We start from the raw sequence: 17,089 nt of genomic DNA, 5'->3' as shown, positions 1-17,089 counted from the left end.
CCAGTGACCCATGCTTTTCACTCAGAGACTCTTTGCTCTGCACTTTAATCACTTCTTATCTGGTACTTCACTGTAGGGTCTCATGCTGAAAATAAGTATTACACAACTATGTACTTCTCACCCGACTATTTCAGCAGTTTCTATCAGGTCAGTTCAATACACAGTGAGCCAGCAGGTACAAAATCATAAGTCCAAAGTGTCTACAACCTGCAAGGAAATAAGGTCAAGGATGTGGGACTGAAAAAGATTTTAAAAAAAATCCACTTAAGCTTTTATATAAAAACAAATGAATATTCAGTGAGTAAAACAAAACTAAATTTATAAGACAATAGAAAAGTCTCTACTAAAAAAACAATAGTATCAACCTATGTTTATGTCTACATAAAAGGTAGACATTTTACATAAGTATATACAAAACTGATTCGATTCTCTAATATTAGCCAGGTAAATGAAAATGTAAAACATATGTATCTTTTAAGCACAGGAACTAAGTAATATTTTTCAGATTTTTAATTTTTTATTTATAGCTACTAATTATTTAATTAATTACATTTTTCTTCTTAATAATAAAAAGTTTTCTTTTCTTGCCATCAGAGGCCTTCATAATGTGACTATCTCATCCTCCAGGCAATGTGGCCTAAACATATATATAACCTCTGTCTTAGACACAATAGACTCCACACTGCTCCTTCAGGCCATGGGCCCTTTCATCATTTCATTCTGGTCCTGCTGCCTGGAATTTGCCCTTTCCAGTTCTTCAACTAGAAAACTCACACTAATGTTTTAAGGCATTAATGACATGTCACTTTTCTATAAGTCATGACGAAAAAAAATTTCCTTCCTCAAGGTATCACTGGCCCTGTGCTTTTAACTCCTCTACCATTGCAAGTCAGAATGGGTCTTTGAAAATAAAAATAAAATGAAATAATAAAATAAAAATACCTACAAACCAATAAATTCCTGAGATGTTTAGCTGACCAACAAATACAGAACTTTAAAAAGTGTCTACACAGACCAGGAGCCCACATGTACATCTGGTTTTGCCTTTTTCCTATGTTTCCTATGGGTGCATGGCTCCTTTCTCCATTCAGAAAGATGCAATCACCTTTAAGAAATAATGGCTTCACTGTCTCTGCCTGACATCACCATCCAGTGTCTCTGCCTGACATCACCATCCAGCTATTTTCCTGCTTTTAAAACAAAGAGCAAAACTTCTTAGTTCTTAATCCAAGCTTAGGCATACACAGCTTTATAGAAGAAAGAAAACTGAGACAGGACAAAACATTCTTTTTTAATAATGTATTTATTTAATCACTTTGTAGTCTGATGAAAGCCCTCCTCTCCTCCCACATGGTATTGGCTTAAAAACAGACAGGTTGATCAATGAAATTGAATTAAAAACCCAGAAATAAACCCACACATCTATAGACACTTTGTTTTTTACAAAGAAGCCAAAACCATACAATGGAAAAAAGAAAGCATCTTCAACAAATGATGCTAGTCTAACTGGATATTTACATGTATAAAATGAAAGTAGATACATATTTATCACCTTGCACAAAGCTCAAATCCAAGTGGACCAAAGACCTTAACATAAAACCAGAAACACTAAATCTTTTAGAAGAGAAAGTTGGGATCAGCCTTGAATTCATTGAAACAGGAGACAACTTCCTGAATAGAACACCAACATCTCGATCACTAAGATCAACAATTAATAAATGGGACCTCATGAAACTGAAAAGCTTCTGTAAAACAAAGGACACTGTCAACAGAACAAAATGGCAGCCTACAGAATGGGAAAAGGTCTTCACCAACCTTTAAAATGACAAAGGGCTAATACCAAAAATATATAAAGAACTCAAGAAATTAAACACCAATAAGCCAAATAATCCAATTGAAAAGTGGGGTACAGAGCTAAACAGAGAAATCTCAACAAAGGAATCTCGAATACCCAGAAGCACTTAAAGAAATGTTAAACATTCTTAGTCATCAAGGAAATGCAAATCAAAATGACTATGATAGTCCATCTTATACCAGTCAGAATGGCTAAGATCAAAAACTCAAGTGATAAGACATGCTGGCAAAGATATGGAGAAAGGGGAATGAACACTCCTCTATTGCTGGTAGGAGTGCAAACTTGTACAGCCACTTTGGAAATCAAGCTGGTGCTTTCTCAGAAAATTGGGAATAACACTTCCTCAAGACAGAGCTATACCACTCCTGGGCATATACCCAAAAGATGCTCCACCATACAACAAAGACATTTGTTCAAATACATCCATAGCAGCTTTATTTATAATAGTCAGAAACCGGAAACAACCCAGATGTCCCTCAACTGAAGTATACATAAAGAAACTGTGGTACATTTACACAATTGAATACTACTCAGCTATTAAAAACAAGGAAATAATGAAATTTACAGACAAATGGATGGAACTAGAAAAGATCATCCTGAGTAAAGTAACCCAGACCCAAGACAAATATGGTACGTACTCACTCATAAGCAGATATTAGGCATATAGTACAGGATAAACATACTGCAATCCATAAACCCAAAGAAGCTAAGTAACAAGGAGGGCCAAGGCAGGATGCTTGAATCTCTCTCATGAAGGAAGAATAGAATAGACAGTGGAAGTGGTTGAAGAGAGGGAGCAGGAGTGGAGAGGGAGTACAAAGGGAAATGACAGTGGGAATTGGATGTGGAGAGAGCATGGGTAGATGGTCAGAGGGCTAGAAGAAAGAAGAGAATCCATGGGCAGCTGAATCTCTGAGAAAAGCTGGAGACCTCTGGCAAGGTAGGCTCCTAGGAATACATGGCAATGGCTCTAGCAGAGACTCTTATGTAGTAGGGGTCATGGAGACTGAAGAGACCACCCTCTAATCAGACAGGACTCATAGTGGAGGGAGGGGAACACCAACCCTCCAACAAAAGCATTGACCCAAAATTTACCCTGCCTACAAGATGGGCAGGGATGAAGATAGAGCAGAGATTGAGGGAATATCCAACCAATGCCTGGCCCAACCTGAGACCCACACCAAGGGAGAGCGCCAGCCTCTAACACTATTAACAACAGTCTGCTATGCTTGCAGATGGGAGCCTAGCATAGCTAACCACCCAGCAGTGGAGACTCACAGCTAAACACTAGGCAGAATGGGGAGCCTTATGGAAGAGTGGAAGGAAAGAAAGACCCAGAGCGACAGGAGCTCCACAAGAAGACCAACAGAGCCAACTAACCTGGGTCCAGGGGTGCTTGTGAAGACTGAAGCACCAACCAAGGACCAGGCATGGCCTGGACCTAGGAATCCTAGACATACATACCTGATGGACAGCTTGGTCTTCATGTGGGTTCCCTAATAAGAGAATAAGGGCTGTCTCGGGCATGGACTCTGTTACCTAAATTTCCACCATTTCCCCTTGGCAGGGCTGCCTTGTCATGCCACTTTTGAAGAGCAGGCACTTAGTTCTGATGCTACTTGATGTGCTGGGGTGGGTTGTTGGGGGTACTCCCCTTTTCTGAGGGGGAGAAAGAGGGAGGAGTCTATGATTGGGATATAAACTAAATAAATAAACAATTTTTTCAAAAAAGAAAGAAAGAAAACTAATAACTCATCTCCAAGCAGCCATCAGTTGGCCATAACCCTCAGCTATGGGTGGGTCTTTGTGCCCACCTCCCTCTCAGCGTTGGACTTTTGTCTGGCTTGGGCTTGCACAAGTATTGTGCCTGCTATCAAAAGGAGCTGTGAGTTCATATGTGCAACTTCCCAGTTGTATTTGAAAACAGTTTCCTTGTAGTCATCCATCACCTCTGGTTTTTATAATCATTTCACTCCTCTTCTGTAAAGATCCATTAGCTTTGGGGAAATGGGTGTGAGACAGATGTCCCATTTAGAGCTGAGCACTCCACATTCTCTTATTCTCTGCCCACTGACCACTTGTGGTTCTTTCTGTTAATTGTTATTTACCTCAAGAAGTTTCTTTGGTGAGGGTTAAATTAAGAGCTATATTGTTCTATCTATAGGTCTGGCAATAAGTCATTAGGAGCCACTTTAATATTATGTCTGTTTAGCAGAATGATAGTAGTTGGTTCTACCTTATAGCTTATGATCTGTCTAGCCGCAAGTTCTTGGCCCTGACTATAGTGCCAGGTCTGGGTTTCATGACCAGAGTAGGCCTAAAACCCAATGAGAAAGTGTTTGGTTGGACCTATAAAATTCCTGCCATCACTGCACAAGTGGATATATCTTGCCAAGACAGTTATTACTGCTGTTCATAAGGTTCACAGTCGGGTAAGACTGGTAATTATTTTTCTCCTCCAGTAGAATTCGTAGTTTTCCGGTACTGTAAAAACAAGCCAACAGTCATGAAACTTCCATGACCAGCTTATTTTTCTATATTTTGTGACTCAAATATATGACATCTTCAGCAACAGGGTCTTACTGTCATGTTCCAGAGGGTAACCAAGAGCAGAGCTAATAGCTGGCAATGTTTGGTGATCTATGGGACTTGACCGGCCAACAACTAAAAGGAAACAAACAGCCTGCTCCTACCGCAGGGGTTTTTATTTGCTAGAATGTAATATGGAGGATGGATACCGTCACCCCCTTATGAATTTTCTATCATGACCTACATACTTACATTTCTGTTTTGAGCACCGAACTATAAAACTTTCTTAATTAAAAGGTCCACCTTTATTCAGTAAGAAGCCCAATATCTGACCCTTTGTAGGGCACAATAAGTTTTATTGGATGAGAATACTAAACATATGCTTCAAAAGAGCACTTTCTGAAAATGATGTTAAATCTTACAGTCTATTTGTGATTCTAGGCTTCTATAATTTGCTAAAAAAAAATATACACTTCACAAAAACTTTTTTTCAGACAGGTAATCTTTGGCAGCTAAAATGACAGATATTTGTGATAGCTTTATATAACCCTGACCTGGAATACCTCCTCTGTGCCTACCCCATGGTGAAAATAATGATGCTGCAGCCTGGACACCTGGAGTCACAATTATACCCACGGACAACTCAAGGCCAAAGAGCCAGCCACAAGAAAGCGTTCCTCTCCTCACCTTAAATTCAGGTGGTGATTACTGGGGGCTATTTCCAGAATGCTTCAAATAGGATATTTTGATGACTTTGAAGTAGATCACTGTACCTGGACCAGCTAGATTGCATTTCAACATTCAGCAAGCCTTCAACTTGCGATGCCAGCAAAGGTTCGTATCACACACCCCTGGACTTGAAATTCAATTTTAGTGTTTAGTACTCACCTGACTGTGGCAACCTGCTGAAGGTGCATGGACTTTTCTTTTCTTTTCTTATAAGAGTAGAACTGGTGTCAGGACATGAGTGTCTTCCATGCCTAGCATGTTATATGGGGCAATCAATAGCTGAGAGTGAATTGGAAATCACTGAACCAGAAGAACTTACTTTGTGAGAAAACAGTCTCCACATAAAGAAGTAATAAGCAGAAAATACATCATCCTAACATTTCGTAAAAGACGGATAAAGTCACTTCACCATAGTTTCTCTACACAAGGTGGGAAATGGACTACATTTCCAAAGACTTTTCCTATCGAATGCCTAGGGCTTGAAGAAGTAGGGAACATTAAGGGGATTAGCTGGGCAGGATAGACATTGGTCAGACATGGAAACTCAGCACTGTGTCTGGTCCCTTTGGTGAGAATTTCCCTAGGGCCGTGGCTACCTTCTTCATTGTTCTCTCTACACTTGACACTTTTCAGATTCAATTTGTTTCTCAAAAGCTTAGTATCCCTCACTTCCCTTCCCTGAATGACTGTGATTGTCTATTGATAAATAAAACACAAGTTTTGGATAAAGCAATAACCAGATCCAAAAAACTACATCAATTTTCTCTTAGTTTTTTTTTTTTTCTTTCCAAAAAATTAGAACCCTACTTATGAGGAAATTAACTTTATAGATCACTTCCTTACATTTGAGGAGACAGGATAAACAGATTTTTCTCTCACAATGGCATTAAAACAATATTTCACTCTTAAAGAAACTATTAAAAACATGCATGTGACCATCCAATTTGATATTAAAGAGAAGAATTCTCTAATATCATGAGAAACAAGAGAAGGTAATGAGTTCAGTTTGGAACAAATAGTGTTTGAAACACAATGTTGCTCTCCTTTCTATAAATACAGACTACAAATTTCATTAATCAGATTTTATTTCCTCCCTTTGTGAATCTAAGATTTTAATTGTTCTAATCCCTTTCCTGTTGATTTCTTGCTGCAATTTTACACAGTAGTGGGTCTTTCTTTTTTTTTTCATTCTTTTGAGAAATGCATTAGCACAGTGCCATAGTAATAAATAATATATTTTTAATTGAGAAGAAGGAAAAAAAAACAAAAAAAAAAGAAATCAACTCTGAAGTCTAGGGACTCAAAAATAGACTTTTGTAAAAGGATGCACACTTATTCATTGTCACTAATTTTAATTAGCATTGGCTTTCACAACCAAGAAACAAATTTTCAAGATTCCATTTTTAGAAATATCTATGTACAAAGAATCAATGTGTTCACTTGAAATTTCTGCCTACTATCATCTAAAATCAAATAAAGGAAGATACATAAGGAGTTTTTAGTGTTAATGCACTAGAAAGGCAATAGCATATGACAATAGTGTGTGTGTGTGTGTGTCTGTGTGTACATAGTATATGCATATGTGTGCATATGTTTATATCCATGTATCTAGGCTGACTGGCCAGCAAACAACCCCGCCCACCCTACCACAGGCTCGCTTTATCTCAGCCCTGCTTTCCCATCACTCAAATTATAGATCTATACCACCACAGCTGGATTTTATGTAGACACTGAGGATTTGAACTAAGCTAACTGTAACAGAATAAACCTCAATTAGGGGTGGCTTCTAGTATGGCTGAATACACCTCAAGAAAAAGACCACAGACCACTCCAAGACAAAGAGCTTACTCTGAGGCAGCCAGAGAGATGCAGTTAGGATACAGTTGACTTTCTACCATGGTAGGACTACAAGCTGGCCATGCAACTGTGAGAACAGAGAGCTTTGTATAACTAACCTTGATTGAGACATCTGCAAAGTCAGAGGGTAGTAACGCAGACCTAGAGACCAAAATCCAGACAGACAATCAAGGCCAAAGACAGAATCAGAGGTAGACTTCAGAGGAAGCTTCAGACACCCTAAGCTGAATGAGCAGTGCATGAACAGCACGTAAAGCATCCTCTGGTTGGGCCAGAGTGACTGCACAGATCAACTGAACCTCCACTGGCAGTGCCTATGATAGCCGTAAGAAATAGGCCATTTCAATAGACTTTGTCACCTCAACATCTTTCCAGTGTCCCTACAAAATCCCAAGGGAAAAAAATTTAAATTCCCCCTCCCTTGGATGCCCTTCCAAATTCGTGAGAGTTTCTCTCACTCTTCCTTGATTTCTTATTATTCTTCAGCTTCTCATTTTCTTTCAACATCTGACTTTTCTGTGATAATTCTTAATGAGGTATGCTCAGCTTTGCATACTCCCATAATAGTTTCTATGTCATTAATTTTCGTCGATGTGAGACAGGTTGACTTTTGATGACTATGACTGGATGACACCTCTGGCTCCTAGGTCACACCCAAGTGAGCCTAAAAAGGTCCTGCTACCCTCGAAAACAGCCATGAAAACTGTGATGCTGAGCAAGTAACTAGAAGCCAGCTGTTTTATGAACTAGCCAAGTGACACAAAGTACCTCTTATTAAAAATAAATCCATATTTCATGAAAAGTTTAGAGGAACTCTAAAATTGCACTATAAAATGCAATAGCCATTAGCTTCAAGTTAGTTATGTAAATACATTATTTTAACCCCTTTGGAATGTCACTCTCCCATCCCAGGACTCCTAAAAGATCACTGTCCATATTCTAGCCACTACTTATCCCTAGCAACAAAATTCATACATTCTAGGTAATTTTGTTTATTTATTAATTACACTTTATTCATTTTGTATCCCCCCATAAGCAGCTCCCTCCTCCCCTCCCGACGCCACTCTCGCTCCTCTTTCTGCATGCATGCCCCTCCCCAAGTCCACTGATAGGGGAGGTCCTCCTCTCCTTCTTTCTGATCTTAGTCTATCAGTTCTCATCAAAAGTGGCTGCATTCTCCTCTTCTGTGGCCTGGAAAGGCTGCTCCCCCCTCAGGGGGAGTGATCAAAGAGCAGGCCAATCAGAATATGTCAGAGGCAGTCCCTCTTCCCAGTACTATGTAACCCACTTGGACACTGAACTGCCATGGGCTACACCTGTGCAGGGGTTCTAGGTTATCTCCATGAATTGTCCTTGGTTGGAGTATGAATCTCTGGAAAGTTCTCTGTGTTCAAATTTTCTTGTTCTGTTGTTCTCCTTGTGGAGTTTCGGTCCTCTCCAGCTCTTACTATTTCCCACTTCTTACATAAAATTGCATTTGCTCTGCCCAACAGTTGGCCATCAGGCTCAGCACCTCCTTTGATAGTCTGCAGGGCAGAGGCTTTCAGAGGCCCTCTGTGACAGGTTCCTAGTTTGTTTCCTGTTTTCTTCTTCTGGCTTTCAGAGTAGCAGGTTCCTAGCTTGTTTCCTGTTTACTTCTTCTTCTGATGTCCATCCTCTTTGCCTTTCAGGATGGGGATTGAGCATTTTAGTCAGGGTCCTCTCTCTTGATTAGTTTCTTCAGATGCACAGATTTTAGTGGGTTTGTCCTATGTTGTATGTCTATATGAGTGAGTATATACCGTGTGTGTCTTTTTGCTTCTGGGACAACTCACTCAGGATGATCCTTTCCAGGTCCCACCATTTACCTGCAAATTTCATGATTTCCTTATTTTTCATTGCTGATTAATACTGCATTGAATAGATGTACCACAATTTCTGCATCCATTCTTCAGTTGAGGGGCATCTGGGTTGTTTCCAGCTTCTGGCTATTACAAATAAAGCTGCTACAAACATGGTTGAGCAAATGTCCTTTTTGTGTACTTCAGCCTCTTTTGGATATATGCCTAGGAGTGGTATGGCTGGATCTTGAGGAAGCGCTATTCCTAGTTGTCTGAGAAAGCACCAGATTGATTTCCAGAGTGGTTGTACATGTTTACATTCCCACCAGCAGTGGAGGAGGGTTCCCCTTTCTCCACAACCTCTCCAGCATGTGTTGTCACTTGAGTTTTTGATCTTGTCCATTCTGATGGGTGTGAGGTGAAATCTCAGGGTTGTTTTGATTTGCATTTCCCTAATAGCTAATGAGGTTGAGCATGTCTTTAAGTGCTTCTCTGCCATTCGATATTCCTCTATTGAGAATTCTCTGTTTAGCTCTGTTCCCCATTTTTTAAGTGGATTACTTGGTTTGCTGCTTTTCAGCTTCTTTAGTTCTTTACATATACTGGATATGAGTCCTCTGTCAGATAAAGGGTTAGTGAAGATTCTTTCCCAATCCATAGGCTTTGTTTTGAAGACGGTGTCCTTTGCTTTACAGAAGCTTTTCAGTTTCATGAGGTCCCATGTATTGATTGTTGCTCTTAGAGCCTGTGCTGTTGGTGTTCTGTTCAGGAAGTTTTCTCCTGTACCAATGAGTTCTAGGGTATTCCCCATCTTTTTTTTCTAGCCGATTTAATGTGTATGGTTTTATGTTGAGGTCTTTGATCCACTTGGACTTCAGTTTTGTGCAAGGTGATAAGTATGGATCTATTTTCATTTTTCTACATGTAGACATCCAGTTGGATCAGCACCATTTGTTGAAGATGCTATTTTTTTTCCATTGTATGGTGTTGGCATCGTTGTCAAAGATCAGGTGTCCATAAGTGTGTGGGTTTATTTCTGGGTCCTCTGTTCGGTTCCATTGATCTACCATTCTGTTTCTATGCCAGTACCATGCAGTTTTTATAACTGTTGCTCTATAGTACAGCTTGAGATCAGAGATGGAGATACCTCCAGAAGATCTTTTATTGTAGAGGATTGTTTTAGCAATTCTCGGTTGCTTGTTATTCCATATGAAGTTGAGAATTTTTCTTTCCAGGTCTGTAAAGAATTGTGTTGGTAATTTGATGGGAATTGCATTGAATCTGTAGATTGCTTTTGGTAAGATGGCCATTTTTACTATGTTAATCCTGCCAAGCCATAAGCATGGGAGATCTTTCTATCTTCTGATATCTTCTTCTAATTCTTTGTTCAGAGACTTGTAATTTTTTTCATACAAGTCTTTGACTTCCTTGGTTGGAGTTACTCCAACGTACCTTATGTCATTTGTGGCTATTGTGAAGGGTGCTGTTTCCCTTTCTCAGCCCTTTTGTCTTTTGTATACAGGAGGGCTACTGATTTTTTTGAGTTAATTTTGTATCCGGCCACTTTGCTGAAGGTGTTTATCAGCTGTAGGAGTTCCCTGGTAGAGTTTTTGGGTCACTCATGTATACTATCATATCATCTGCAAATAGTGATAATTTGGCTTCTTCCTTTCCAATTTATATCCCCTTGATCTCCTTCAACTGTCTTATTGCTCTAGCAAGGACTTCCAGAACTATGTTGAAGAGATATGGAGAGAGTGGGCAGCCTTGTCTTGTCCCTGATTTCAGTGGGATTGCTTTAAGCTTCTCTCCGTTCAGTTTGATGTTGGCTATAGGCTTGCTGTATATCGCCTTTACTATGTTTAGGTATGTGCCTTGTATCCCTTATCTCTCCAATACTTTAAACATGAATGGATGTTGGATTTTGTCAAATGCTTTTTCAGCATCTAGGGAGATTATCATGTGGTTTTTTTCTTTCAGTTTGTTAATATGGTGGATCACATTGATGGATTTCCGTATATTGAACCACCCCTGCATACCTGGGATGAAGCCTACTTGGTCATGGTGGATGATATCTTTGATGTGTTCTTGTATTCGGTTTGCGAGTATTTTGTTGAGTATTTTTGCATCAATGTTCATAAAGGAGTTTGGCCTGAAGTTCTCTTTTTTTGTTGAGTCTTTGTGAGGTTTAGGTACCAAGGTGACTGTGGCTTCATAGAATGAGTTTGGTAATGTTCCTTCTGTTTCTATTTTGTGGAATAGTTTGTAGAGAACTGGACTTAGCTCTTTTTTGAATGTCTGGAAGACTTCTGCACTGAAACCATCAGGTCCTGGGCTTTTCTTTTGGATGGGAGACTTTCGATGACTGCTTCTATTTCCTTGGGGGATATAGGACTATTTAATTGATTTACCTGGTCCTATTTAGCTTTGGTAAGTGGAGTCGATCAAGAAAATTGTCCATTTCATTTAGATTTTCAAATTTTGTGGCATATAGACTTTTGAAGTAAGTCCTAATGATTGTTTGGATTTCCTCAGTGTCTGTAGTTATGTCCCCCTTTTCATTTCTGATTTTGTTGATTTGGATGGTGTCTCTCTGCCTTTTAGTTAGTTTGGCTAAGGGTTTGTCTATCTTGTTGATCTTCTCAAAGAACCAGCTCTTGGTTTCATTGATTCTTTGAATTGTTTTATTTGTTTCTATTTGATTGATTTCAGCCCTGAGTTTGATTATTTCCAGCCGTCTACTCCTTTTTGGTGTGTCTGCTTCTTCTTTTTCTAGGGTTTTTAAGTGGGCCATTAAGTTGCTTGAATGAGCTGTCTCGAATTTCTTCTTGAAGGCACTCAGTGCTATGAGCTTTCCTCTTAGCACTGCTTTCATTGTGTCCCACAGGTTTAGGTATGTTGTGTCTTCATTTTCATTGAGTTCTAGTAAGACTTTAATTTCTTTCTTTATTTCTTCCCTGACCCAGCTGTCATTTAGTAGCAAATTGTTCAGTTTCCATGTGTGTGTAGGCTTTTTGTTATTTCTGTTGTTGTTGAGGTCCAGCTTTATTCCATGGTGATCAGACAGGATACAAGGGATTATTTCAACCTTCTTGTATCTGTTGAGGTTCGCTTTGTGACCAACTATATGGTCTATTTTGGAGAAGGTTCCATGACGTGCTGGGAAGAAGGTAAATTCTTTTGTGTTTGGGTGTAAGGTTCTGTAAATGTCTGGTAGGTCCATTTCATTCATGACCACTGTTATAGACATTGTTTCTGTGTTTAATTTCTGTTTAGTTGACCTGTCCTTTGTTGAGAGTGGGGTGTTGAAGTCTCCCACTATTAGTGTGTGGGGATCTATGTGTGGTTTAAGTTTTATCAATGTTTCTTTCACAAATGTGGGTGCCCTTGTATTTGGGGCATAGATGTTCAAGATTGTGATATCTTCTTGGTGGAATTTTCCCTTGATGAGTATGAAGTGTCCTTCCCCATCTCTTTTGATTAATTTTGGTTGAAAGTCTATTTTATCAGATATTAGAATGGCTACTCCTGCTTGCTTCTTGCATCCATTTGCTTGGAAAGCTGTCTTCCATCCCTTTACCCTCAGGTAATGTCTATGTTTGTGACTTAGGTGTGTTTCTTGTATACAACAGACTGCTGGGTTTTGTTTACGCATCCATTCTGTTAGTCTGTGTCTTTTTATTGGAGAATTAAGTCTATTGATGTTGAGAGAGATTAATGACCAGTGGCTGTTAGATCCTTTGAATTTGATGTTGGTTGTGGTCATACGGTTGTGTGCTTGGTTGCTTTTTGTTTTACTGTAGTGAGGTTATTTATTTCCTGTGTTTTCTTGAATATAGCTAGTTTTCTTGGGTTGTATTTTCTCTTCTAGTGTCTTCTGTAATGCTGGATTTGTTTGTAGGTATTGTTGAAATTTGTTTTTGTCATTGAATATCTTGTTTTCTCTGTCCATGAGGACTGAGAGTTTTGCTGGGTATAGAAGCCTGGGCTGACAACTGTGTTCTCTTAGGGTCTGCATGATATCTGTCCAGGCCCTTCTGGCTTTCATAGTCTCTGTTGAAAAGTCAGGTGTGATTCTAATGGGTTTACCATTATATGTTACTTGGCCTTTTCCCCTTGCAGGCTTTTAGTATTTTTTCTTTGTTCTGTATACTTACTGTTTTGATTATTATGTGGTGGGAGGATTTTCTTTTCTGGACCAATGTATTGGGTGTTCTGTAGGCCTCTTGTATTCTTATTGGCCTCTCCTTTAAGTTGGGGAAATTTTCTTCAATAATTTTGTTGAAAATATTTTCTGGGCCTTGGTGCAGGGAATCTTCTTTTTCCTCTATTACTATTATTCTTAGGTTTTGTTTTTTTATGTTGTCTTCAATTTCTTGGACGGTCTGTGTCAGGAATTTTTGAGATTTAACATTTTCTTTGACAGATACATCTATTTCTTCCGTTGTATCTTCCACACCTGAAATCCTTTCTTCCATTTCTTGTAGCCTATTGGTTATGCTAACCTCTGTAGTTCCTGCTTTCTCTCCACAATTTCTTCCATTTGTGGTGTTTTTTGTTTTTTTGTTTTTTTTTTTTCCAATTCTATCTTCAGGTCTTGAGCCATTTTGTTGGTTACCTTCACCTGTCTGACTGTATTTTCATGTTTTTCCATCAATTCCTTCAGCTGTTGGTTTGAACAATCCTCTGTTTCTTTTATTTCATTCATTCATTTAAGCATTTCCTCTCTAAAGGCCACAACTGTTTGGCTGCAGCTTCCTCTATTTCTTTTTGTATTTTATTTGTTTCCTCTGTTATCTTCTTCATGAGCATAGATGTTAGGTCATCTTCTTGAATTTCAATTATGCTGGGGTGTCTGGGGCTATTTGCCCCTGGATAACTGGGTTCTGGAGATGCCATATTGCTCTGGCTTTTGTTGGTTGAACTTTTATGCTGTCCTCTACCCATTGGGCTATCTTAGGTGTTTGAAGTTAGTTTCTGGTTGTTCCTGGACTCCTGTGGTGGAGAGAATCCCTTTGTCAGGAAGATGGTTTTTCCTGAAGGAAGCCTTCTCAGCTTTTTGGGTATAGTCACTGGATGGCCAGTGTTTTTCAGGAGTTGCTACAGCCCACCTCAGGCATAGAGACCTGGGTGGTAACTGTGGTCCTTATTAGTCGAGAGGGCTCTCCTCTCACCGGGAGAAGTCCTGGAGACAGCTGCCCTGCTTCTGGGTTTCTTGCTGTAAATTTAGTGATCAGCTGCTATAACCTGTGTGTCCTGTGGTTTGGTAGGTTTTGTTAGGGATAAGTAGTTGCCCCTTGGAGCAGTATCTGGGGGTTGATCTCAGGGTTCCCAGTCTTTTGTAGGTCTGAGGTTGGGGCTCTGTGCCCCAGAACCCAAGAGGTAATCTGTGGCGGGTGAGTATTGCTCTCCTGGTAACAGCAGGCTATCTGGGGCACAGCAGTTCCCTGGGTTGGGCCAGTCAGTGGGACCTTTTCTGGGGATATGCTGGGTTGCCTAAGTCCGTCCCCTTTGCTTCGTTCCTTGTTCCTTGTGAGGGTTTCTCCAGACAGTGACTCCAAGACTCTGGTGTCTTGGGGCACACAGTTCTGTCTGTAAGGAGTAGTTGGTACAAAGCAGGTTTCTGGGCTGGCGGCGCATGCATCCGCCTGCTAGTCTGCGGAGCTGGGTTCCCAATAAATCGGTGCTCCCTGCTTGGGCCTGGATCCGTGATGGCTGGGCGTACTCGCCTGTCTGCAGTCTGCGGTCTGCGAGGCTTTCCTCAGGCAAAGCCTACGTGACCCAAGCAGCATGGTTTCTTCCTTCCCTGTGGGGCCCTCTCCGGACAGGGATTCCCAGTCTGTGTTGCACTGCGGCGCGCAGCTCTTCTGTCCTGGTGAGCTGGGCACGCAGCTGCTCTCTGCGCAGCAGGAGCTCACTTGTGATGGTGGCGGGTACCAGGGGTTAGCGAGACCTTCCAGGGAAAGACTGGGTGACCCGTGATCAGTCTCGCAACTTTGCTTCCCCGTGGGGTTTTTTTTCTACTGGGACTCTCAGTCTCTGGCAACCTTGTGCCCACCGATCAGCCTGGGAAAGTGATCTGGACACACAGGCGTGCGGCTTTGGCCCGAAGACCCAAAGCCCGCATTAACCAGGATCTCTTCCAGGTTCTGGCTGTGCAGCCTGAGAGTGGACTGGACCGATTCCCAGATGTGGGAGCCTCCCCTCACCTGGGAAACACGATCGCTGTATTTTTAGGGCCCAGAGTTCAGTCTCCTGGTCGCTGCATGAAGAATGTTGTCCTGCTTCTCAGACACAGTGCTCTCCCAGCGCCGCCATCTTGCCCCCCATTCTAGGTAATTTTAAAGCAGGTGTTAAGTACTCCCTTGTGGGTTTGGGCCCTTTCTTCTCTATAACCTGTACTTTCTCAAGCTTGAATATATTTCCTGACTTTTTTTTTCTCTTTTTCATTACTTTAGCTCTTCTATTAGCAAAACTCATGAAGATTCCCTCCTTTACTCTTCTGTCGCTAAATACAACTATAAATATTATTTTACTCATATTATCCTTAGAACATTGGTAAAATCCTCAGAAACTCAGACTCTACCCTATCTCACAAATATTCATACTTAGTTCATAAGCCTATGTTTGTTAAGATCTTTGGTTGTAAGAAGCAGCAGATCATTTACCTAACACTGGCCACAACAAAAGTCTTAGTGATTAATGAAGCTACAATATAAAGTAAGGAAAGAATAGTTAAATTTAAAAAATGAAATTCATAATCAATGTGAGACCTATTTTTTCAGTTCTGTCTCTATTAAAAAAATGACACAACAAAAGCAGGATCATTTTAATCCATTCACTCACATGTATAATTTTGATACTTTTCCTCCCTTGAAAACAATAAATCATGTGAACCAAACCCCCCACTAAAGCTACACCTACGTTAAAGATTCTACCAGGCTGTTTGACTGTTAGAACTTTGAGATTATAGACTTGCAATGTTGACATATCCAGATTCAAATTGTGCTGAGATAACTTTAATTCCCATAACAGCTATTCATTGTGCACCTATATATATGGCCTAGTGTCCTTTCAACTATCAAATAAAACCTATGGACTGTAGTAACAGACCACTCATTTCTACCAATCCAAAAGCTAAAAATGTCACCAGGTAACATCTAAAATCACAGAGGTTTTCTTTTGCGTGTATTAATTACTTTTTCATTGCTGTGACAAAATGCCTGAATCAACTCATGGAAGTAAAGGTCTATATTGGCTTACAGTTCAAGGGATAGTTAGTCCATGATGGCGGGGGAGTTATAAGGGCCAGCGTATCAGGCAATTGATCATATTGACTCCACAGTCACCAAGCAGAGATGGATGAATGCTGATGTTTGGTTCACTTCCTCCTTTTCATTCAGGAGAGGACCCCTACCCCACAGAATGGTAATGCTCATATTTAGAGTGAATTTAATCTAGAAACTTTATCACAGATATGCTACTGTGTGGGATTTCCTCCAAATGGAAACAGTCCCTCCTGGAAGGAGCAGGGAAGGTCATGGAGCTCAGGAAACCTTTCAAGTCTTAGAGAACTAAAACTTAAAATATTCCCAAAGCCCCTCCCCACAATAATAGAAGAAGTAAACTGATAGGCAAGGAGACCCACCTACTGGCTCAGCTGCCTGGAAACAATGACCAGTGGAACTGCCAAAAGAGCTCAAGGGTTGCAACTTCTTTGAGGTGTCATTGAGGTTGGAGTGAACTTCTGAGTTGCTACAGTTGCCTTTGAGTCTTCCAGACTCTTGTAACTAACCCCCAAAGATTCATTGCTTTGCCACATTGGATGTGGTTCCCTATCTACAGTGAATACTTGTCCTCATTACATCTCCTCAAGAAAATTTCCATATAGCACAAACCAGAGCTTGGGCTCATGGTTGATTCTACATCCTGCCAACTTGACAATATCATGTCCTGCTCTCTTGTAATCCACCTACCTTATGCTCACACCACTGCATGTTTTTCTAGTACTATAACAGTTCACTGAAACATACTATTTAGCCTAATATGAATATAATATAATTAATATGCTTTGAGGCCATGGTCACTCATATTTAACTCTGAACAAACTGAATGTTACACTTAATGAAAGTACTGTTTTATATTGATATTTACCAACACTTACTAGAAAACAAATAATTTTACACTTTAAAAAAATAAAAACAAAAATATCCCACATCTGGAGGAAGACCAAAAATCATAAATTAGAAATCCATTTTTTACTATAAAGTAAGGACTGCATTCAAGAAATCAAAAGGCT

This window comes from Psammomys obesus, unplaced genomic scaffold (assembly GCF_907164565.1).
Source record: "Psammomys obesus unplaced genomic scaffold, mPsaObe1.curated_primary_1811, whole genome shotgun sequence".
Taxonomy (NCBI): domain Eukaryota; kingdom Metazoa; phylum Chordata; class Mammalia; order Rodentia; family Muridae; genus Psammomys; species Psammomys obesus.
This window is presented reverse-complemented; position numbering follows the sequence as displayed.